The following is an 8,903-nucleotide window of genomic DNA, read 5'->3' as shown; positions in this document are numbered from 1 at the left end:
GAATTGAGAAAAGATACCCTGCTGAAATTAATCTAAAGAGTTGCTGGACAAAACGGGCATTATAAAGAAAATGCTTCTTCATCTTTTATGGTATATCTATGCCTGAATACAGTGTGCAGTTTGAGCAACTATAACTCAAGAGAGGCAGAATGTGGACACACACACACCAAAATTAGATCAATTAACACAGGTAGAAAAGGAACAATCTGTAATGATAAATGTAATGATGCTTACTGGATTAGTTCTTGGCCCTAATCCAATGACTGGGATCCTCATAAAATAAGGGAAATTAGACACAGACACATGAAGGAAAGACAGCTGCACGAAGACAGATAGAGATTGGAGTGATGCCCATACAAGCCAAGGAACACCAAGGATTGTCAGCAACTGGAAGCTAGAAGACGCTAGTAAGAATCTTCCTTAGAACCGTCAGAGAGAGCACAGCCTTCATGACACCTTGATGTCAGACTTCTAGCCTCCAGAAGTATGAGAGAATATATTTTTGTTGTCATAAGCCCCCTGCCCCCCAAAAAAAGTAAGGATGCCTGCGTGTTGATAGTGAGCTTACCCCACCATACTGCCAGTGCTAGAGTTCCTCTGTCTCCCACACTGAGCTCCTTGTGAACAGAGACCCTATCTTACTTGATTTTCAATTCTCAGAGTCTGTATATCAAAGTTAAATAAAATCCAGTCCTAAGAAAAGACCAAGAGAGTTTGTTCTTTATCTAACACTTGGGAGTCAAGGGTGAGTATAAACCTATTTTTAAGCCACAAGAAAGTGAGTGAGTGTATGTGCTTCTCTAAGTGTCTCTACATACATTCTGGGTTGACAAAACTGCTAGCATCTCTTTGGCAGATTAACTGGCTACACTTGTCATTTTCTTGGCATCCGGTTCCTAAGTCAACCCTCTGTGTGCTATCTATTCCTTCTTGGAAATAATCACTAAAAAATATGTATATGTCAGACCTCAAGCATTTGTATTCTTTCTTCATCAAATCCCGTACTTCTCACCAAATTGCACTGTCACCAAACAAAGCCTATCCTGCTGATTACAATGCAGCTGAAGAGTGCAGGATTCTCTGTCGCCCTGGAGGAAGAAGTGCAAGCTGGCTGGGGTGTAAGCACTGCCACATGGATGAGGAAGAGTTGAAAGGATTGTAAACAAAGGGTAATGATAAATGGTTATTTCGCGAGTGCGTGGGAGGTGTTTAGTGGGGTGTTCCATGGATTGGTGATGGGCCCAGTTTTCCTTAACATCTTTATTAATGATGAGGTAGGAGGGGAAAACACTAACAGCACGTTTATTAAAGGCAGGAGGATGCTATATTGGGAGGTGTTGCAAACACCACAGAGGACAAAGAAATAGCACAAGACGGGGATGGTAGAGGCAATATTAGCAAAGAAGAGAAGGACAGGATTCAACTGGGTGACAAAGGAGACCCAGCTCACCTAGGAGAGACCACTTGATCTTCAACAAAGAGAACCTATGGCACAGCTTTTCCCTGAAGACATTTATGTAGGGCAAATTACTTTTATAACCCCAATGTTTCTATAATATGATGCTTTTGGGGGGAGGGATAGGAAGACTTGGGCTTGTTTAATTCTGGAAGCATTAAAAGAGTTGATCTGCTTTCATGAGCCCTGAAAATCAGAAGACCTAAGTGGAAAGCTGCACACAACTCCTAGACTTGAGTGAGAACAGAAAGACAAAAAGCAGTCCCCACTGCACTATGAATAGTAATAGTCTGACTTTTAAGAGAGAGAAAATATTTCAGCCCTGTTGGGCCTTCTGGCTTCTAGTCTTAGATCTGCCATTAATTTAGTGTCATTTTTAGAAGGTTCTCTTCCTTTTCTGGGCTTGTTTCACTATCTTTTCCAGAAAGGTCTCCCTGTCTCCCTCCCTCTCCTAGGGATGCTTACAGAAGTGCAGTTATCAACCCCATTATGTAATTTTTAACTTGGTGTATTGAGGCAAAGGAGTCATAAGGAAGACCTATATCGGCCATGTGAAGGAGATATGCCTGTTTCCTGCCCACAGGAATAACAGATGGAGTACTATTTACCCTATTTTCAAAAGTCAAATGGTAAATCTGGAAGGATAAAATAAGGCTAAAGACTTTAGAACATTAAGTTCCTTGAAGAAAGCTGTTGCATAGATAATACATTATGAGCACTTAAAATCTTACCTGCTTGCAAAATTCTCTTGAGTTCTGCCCACAGCATCTGCGCCATAGCAAAAATTATTTCTTTCCTCATTCAACCAGGACTTATGGAACACATACTATATACCAAACATGATTCCTACTCCTGAGAAATGCAGTGTAATGGAGTGATAGATAAAAGTAAGAATCTATTTGAATATATTTTTAATTGTTATAGGGATCCAATGGTGGTGATGACCAAGCTGGGTTTTTATGGATTGAATAGCCATCTAGTAATAATAAAAGTAGGAAACCAACATATATTCAAGCAAAGAACTATGCATGCAGAGATATAGTGATGTATAAATAAATGTATCATTAACCTCATTTCTAGAAATGGTGGGTGGAAATTTCTGGAAATGGTGAATGGTTCTGTGAGGTAGTGCACAAATTAAAGTGGCATAAGATAACACTATGCAATAAAAATTTCTTGAGTGCTAGCTACTTAAGAGAGAAGAGAAGAAGTGTACCCCTTTCATGGGAGGTTTGCTGCATTGGATGTCTAATGTCCTACTTTACCACACTAAGGAATGTGAACTTTACCCTGTATAGAGTAGGAAAGAATTGATACTTTTAAGTAAGGGAATAATGATACCAAACATCTAAAGAGGTAGACAAATCTTTAATGTTTGCTAAAGTTCTTCTCTAGCCAAAGTCTGATTTTATTTCCTTTATGGCTGAAAGCTTGTGCTGATAAAATAGTGTGTGATATGCTAAAAAACAAAAACAAACAAAAAAAGATTTAATATTACAATATACAGCACTAGTGAAATATACAATTATGTACATCTTGTACTAGGAAGACCTCAACACATTTATGAAAAGATGTTTTTAAATAAATTATATACATCTCTGTTCAGAAAAATAAACGCATTTTGAAATTGGCTTAAATGAACGTTCTGAACATTATGCTAAACCACCACTGTGTCCAGACAGAATGACTTAAAATGGTCACAAGAACAAAATATATTTATTACTATTTATACCATTTTTCCAATCTTGCATCAGATCACTTATCTTCATAGCAGTACAAGACTATGTGACTAAATCCTAGTTCAAGAATCAGAATTTCTGACCTTGAGCAGCGAGACATTTTCCAGTGCTCTGCTTTTCCCCATCAGTAGAATCATGTTTAAGATACAATGATATAATGACAGAACCAGACTTGCAAATCAGTGACTATCAAACTGAAGTGGCACAATACAGAAAAGATGGGGAACTGGGAAGGAGGCTGTTGAGATCATTTAAGTACAAATAGGTGAAGAAAAAGATGACTTTAAAGGTTCAGGTCAACTCTGAGTTTCTATTATTCCATGACATGTATCCGAGGCATTATTAGTATCAGATCTTGTCACCACTGGTTTATAGACAAGGTCCAAACAATTTTGGTTTCTCTGGGCATAAAGATCTCCATGCTGCAATGGAAATGGAGGCTTGTCTATTAACACTTCAGAAAAGAAAGAAAGAAAGAAAGAAAGAAAGAAAGAAAGAAAGAAAGAAAGAAAGAAAGAAAGAAAGAAAGAAGGAAGGAGGAAGGAAGGAAGGAAGAAGGAAGGAAGGAAGGAAGGAAGGAAGGAAGGAAGGAAGGAAAGAGGAAGGAAGGAAGAAGGAAGGAAGGAAGGAAGGAAGGAAGGAAGGAAGGAAGGAATTAAAAAGAAAAGAGAAAAAGTAGACCAACTACAAGAGTTGTAGGGCATACTAATAGTAACACAGTAAATGGTTTCTGAGTCTAGATCTTGCATCCGCGTAAAAACCAAAGCCAAACCAAACCAAAACCCACCATTCTGACAGCACCAGTACCTCTGTGATGTTACCGCTGAGTTAAGAACATGCTCGTGGAAACATTGCCCAAGAAGCCCAGGAGCTGCCCTTGCCCTATGGCTGCAAAGACAGAGAGAAAACTTTATAACAAGGATAAGCTTCCTTATCTTCTCTCTTAAGTAGCTAACACCCAAGCAATTTTCATTTCACAGCAACTAAAAATATTCCAGGTCTTGGAAGTTTTCTGGATTTTTAGTGTGTTACAACTGTGGACTAGAGCTTATGCTAACCAAACTGGTTTGGTCGGTAGACATCTCCATATCTCATACTGTCACGCACAATTTCCCAACCAAATGTAACTTGACTCCAGCTGATGCAAACCTCGATCCTCTATATGCATGATGTACATATATCATGTATATAATAGGCTCCTATTATTCCATCCTTAAGTGTGGATGAATAGAAATTCTGTCTAAATGGAAGCTGTGCTATTTAAAATAGTCATCTCAGATTAGTAGGGTTTGGGAATTATGAAATCCAGGGTAGAGTTTGCATTAATTACATTAATGTTTGCTCCCTACATTAATCTGTAGACTTTGCATGGAGAAAAATGACCATGGACTAGGCTTCTAAAGCCCCCTTATACACATATGGCATAAGTCACAAGGGAATTCAATAAAAGGACAGGTAATTCTGAGTCTCATGTTCTTGGAAATATCTTTCTAAGAGTGGATCAGTGGAGTCTTAGGTAGAAGCAAATGTTTTTTTTTATTTGTACAATCTAATCTATCTCCCACAGTTCCTTATACCTATTCCATTTACTCCATAGAAATAACCCTTTCCTTCACTGAGATGTTAATGATCTCATTTCTTTAGAGTCCTTTCAATTTTGTTATCACTTAAAGAAGGGAACTCATTTGGGACACTAGCTCATTTTTCTAGAAGACTCAGATGACAGGGATGATGTTTCTAGAGTGCTAGAAAGAAATGGACTTCTCTGTTCCAACTGAGGTTTTCCCACAGGTCATTTTTCTGGAAGAGTCTCATCTGAAATAGGGTCATGCTTTGCTACTGCTTTACTGGTGGCTAGAAAAACTTAGAAGCAAGAAAGAAAAGTAACTAAGAAAGGAAAAATACTGCATGAGGACACACATACATACAGAGACAGTATTCCCAAAATGGAGGTAAGAGAGTCAAACCTCTGAGGTGACAGCTTCTTTATCTTCCCTCGTCTTTTGTTCAGAGACCAGCAGGCTTCAGGTCCCAGTGATTACAGCAAAATCTAAATATCCTAGGGTCTTTCACACCTCCAAAACTGGCAGGCCTTGAATATGACTAACCCAATTTCACTCCTTAAATGGTTAGTTCATAAACTGCAAGGATCCATGGGCTTGTATGATTTACTCCCTAAGCCTAAAGAAGCTGACATTTTATTCTACACTTTAAGTATTAAAATGCTATGGTTTGGGATTCAAAATATAAAATCTAGATTTCCAACACAACCGTGGTTTGATACTACAGAATGACAGATGTTTGGGGAATCATATCTGTTCTCTGAATAGACTCAAATCCACGTTGGATCAGATCTGGATCTGGAGCGCAACAAGCCGGATTTTTAGCAAATGCAAATTTCCTGCTAGCAGGTTAGAGACACAGAGTAATCAGAATTACCATTAATCACCATAGCCTAGAGGTTTTTTTTCAGGTCCAAGTGCAAAGCTGCCCAAACAATTAGTTCTTCTGAGGTCTGTTTTCAGATGGAAAATCTAAATAACCCTGTCATTTCTGGACCAAATGCCAAGCTGACTCTGCTAAGGAGGATGCAGGTGTATGATGTCCGTGCTGAGTAGTTCTAAATTGGCCACAAAAACACTTAGGGGCATGGTGATAGGGCCACACAGGCTGAGTTTGCTTTTAAAAGCCCCATTCCCACCAACTCCTTTCCAGGCACTTCTTTGTCATCCATGTGACACATTAAGAGGAAGTGCTAATGTTACACAGATGCATTAAGTCACACAAGCGGTTTGGTGCATTTTACTGGGAACTCAAAGCATTACACCACAGAGGTGTTCAGGCGGAGCGAGGAGCAGACTGTGTCAATACCATCCGAATCTGTGCTCTGAACATGCATTACAAAGGAGCACAATTACCCAGCCTGTGCCATTAGGCAGCATTAGCCAGCATTGCCCATCACTCCTGATTAATAATTGAACTCAATCCATACAGGAGAGCTCAGGCTAGTCTGGAAGATGCCTTCTAGCATGCATTAGAAAGAAGCACCTCCAGGGGCCTCAGAGCACTTTATCCATTTAACAAGTCAATCTATGAACTACAGTAAACTCTCGATTATTAGAAACTGATGATCCCACTTTTGAATGTTCCTCTGCTTTACTGTTCATCTTTCTCCCTCTTGGTACCTTCCCTCTGGCCACATACAAGTTTATGACGTCCTCTGTTACGGGCGCTCTGATGTAAGACCCAAGCCCCCTTCACAACTGAATAACTCACCCCTCAACTGCTGGGAATGCCCTCAGCCATGAGCCCTCTTTGGGAATTGCCTCTAATGAAGACAGTGACCTCACCCAAGGTTAAGTTCTTCTCAGGGTATCCTCATCCAGAGGTGGGTCAGCAAAAACAAGTAAAGTCCTGCCCCCTTATCCCATCTCAGGGAAAGTCTGAAGGACCACTCACTGTAGCTTCAGAGTTCCCTAGAGGGATGACCGAGCCTCTGTTGTAACTGTGTTACAGCCTGACACCTCCCTCTGGTCCGCTTCACTTTCTCTCCCCTCCCGGGTATAATCCCCTGAGAGCACTCCCTAACGGTCTTCTGCATGGCTCTCCACCTCCTAGTCTATTCCCCAGGAGGACTCAACCTGCAGCTGGAAAAAGAAAGAGTCAGAACTTACCTGTCTCCTCAAGAAGCCACTGTAAGGGTCAAATAAGATCATGTATGTGAAGGTTTCTTATAAATTGCAAATGATAAAAAAGGAACACTTATTACACTACCCCTTTAACTAAGACACCATTAAATGGTGGAGCATTTGTACATACAGCAAACAAAACTGCATCTTTCCTGTGGTTTGCAAGTTTAGAGTCTAAATAAAGCTGGGAGTCCAAGTTTACTGAGCCGTTAGTTTAAATAATATCAAAACTATTTACCTTAAGTACGTTATATCACTTAAATTTTTATTCATTTATGAGATGTCTTCAATTCACACAAATCTGAGGAACGTTGCCAGGCTTTGGGAGGTACAGCAGCTTTTTCCAAAACATCAAAATAACAAAAGTATCAAAATAGTTTGATATTTGTGAGTCAGGGGAACAACATTGTTAAGGCAGTTATTTATTTATTTATTTATTTGGTTAGTTAGTTATTTTACAAAGCAGCAAAGTCTTAGAGGAGTAAAGACATATGCCATAGGTCCACTGACCCAAATTCTGCAAGGGCAAGGAAAGTTTCCAGCTTTAGTGTTCCACTTAGGAAGGTCACTTTCTCAGCAGACCACACAACAGAAAATAGACACTTTTTGAACTTAACAAAGTGGAAGAAACTGGTCCCGGCAGGAAGAGACCAATGTTCAGAGACGATCCACATACATATTTTCCACCCCAGGCCACTCTCTGTCACTATGTGCCTGAGCTATCCATGGAGCAATGGAGCATAAACCCAAGCAAGAGAGAATCAGATACACTGTCACTATATTCATTGTGGTGAGCACCCAGAGCCCACTGGAAAATATGCTGGGATCCCCAACTTCTGCTGTTGGTGTTTGGTTTTTTTTCCTTTACTTTGAATTACAGTTTCTTTAACTGCAAAATGGAAAAGTTTATCATGATATCTTACTGTGTGTCTCTGTGTGTGTGTTGCTTAATTAAAAGGGAGTGGTGACAAATCTGTAGTATCGATTAAAAGTGCTACCCCATTTTGGCTAACACACCTATAACACAGGTGATACCTATGGGTTCATGGACAGGTAGATGAGTAGAGATCAGACTGTATAAATGTGTGTGTGTGTGTGTGTGTGTGTGTGTGTGTGTGCACATACATGAACTGGGGATCAGGATAGGCATTTTCCTGGCAATACAGACATCAGGTCCCCCAAATAAGTGATGTATGGGCACTTAATAGTGTACAGGGAAGGAAAGGATAACGAGGAAGAAATAAATTTCTATTTTTCCATCTTTAAGTGCTCTGACCCTCTCCACCTTTGGTCTTGAAAGATACATAGCACTGAAGTGCCAGTAAAACAGAATTTTTAAGATTCTCAGAAAATATTAGGATGTCTACAACCATAAATCCAAAAGATGATGTTCTAACAAGTCAAACCCCTGATAGCCTAAGAATATGAACAGTTTTCTAGAAAAATGAACTGCCAACGCCTGACTTCTAAAGGAAGCAGGGATATGTATGAAAAAATGTACCAATCCAATCTCAACTAGAATGGATGAAGAAATGTGTTTTCTGGAGGTGTTCAGTCTTTGTGTCTTGGGAGAGAACTCAGCAATAAACTATCAATGGTTAAAGTTACAATCTCTGTCAAAGTAATCCAAAATAAGGTTCCTTCCCAAAGAAAAGGGCACCAAGAATAACCGTTTTCATGGTTATTCTCAACTACTGTGTTTATGGAACTGAGGAACTGAACCCAATACAATAAGGGTCAAATGTCAGTGCAGCCAGAGAAATTGGGACTTGCTGCAACAGGTGACAAATTCAGAATTTTCATTCACAGAGCCACTGTATTTATGCGGAGAGTGGAAACCGCACCTAATATAAAGCTGTCAGGTATAAAGCAAATAAATTTAAATGGAACATGGTTATCCTCATTCATTTTACAAGACTCTGTCTTGTAAAAATCACCTCTAACCATTTTCCTTTTAGGTCAGTCCTATGAAAATGTTACTCGGTTTTGAACATGAGAATGCTAAGGCTTCCCAAGACC

The 8,903-nt window shown here is 39.6% G+C and overlaps 1 long non-coding RNA gene across 1 annotated transcript; it reads right to left on the bottom strand.

The window, feature by feature from the left end:
* Nucleotides 1-2,842: 2,842 nt before the first annotated feature.
* Nucleotides 2,843-7,220, bottom strand: LOC122224024. The gene is made up of 3 exons (XR_006204629.1): nucleotides 7,123-7,220; nucleotides 3,983-4,083; nucleotides 2,843-2,915 (listed from the first exon to the last, which is right to left on the bottom strand). It is a non-coding gene; the product is annotated as an uncharacterized LOC122224024 (long non-coding RNA).
* Nucleotides 7,221-8,903: the final 1,683 nt, after the last annotated feature.

The sequence above is a fragment of the Panthera leo genome, chromosome B4, assembly GCF_018350215.1.
Source record: "Panthera leo isolate Ple1 chromosome B4, P.leo_Ple1_pat1.1, whole genome shotgun sequence".
Lineage (NCBI taxonomy): Eukaryota > Metazoa > Chordata > Mammalia > Carnivora > Felidae > Panthera > Panthera leo.
This window is presented reverse-complemented; position numbering and strand designations above follow the sequence as displayed.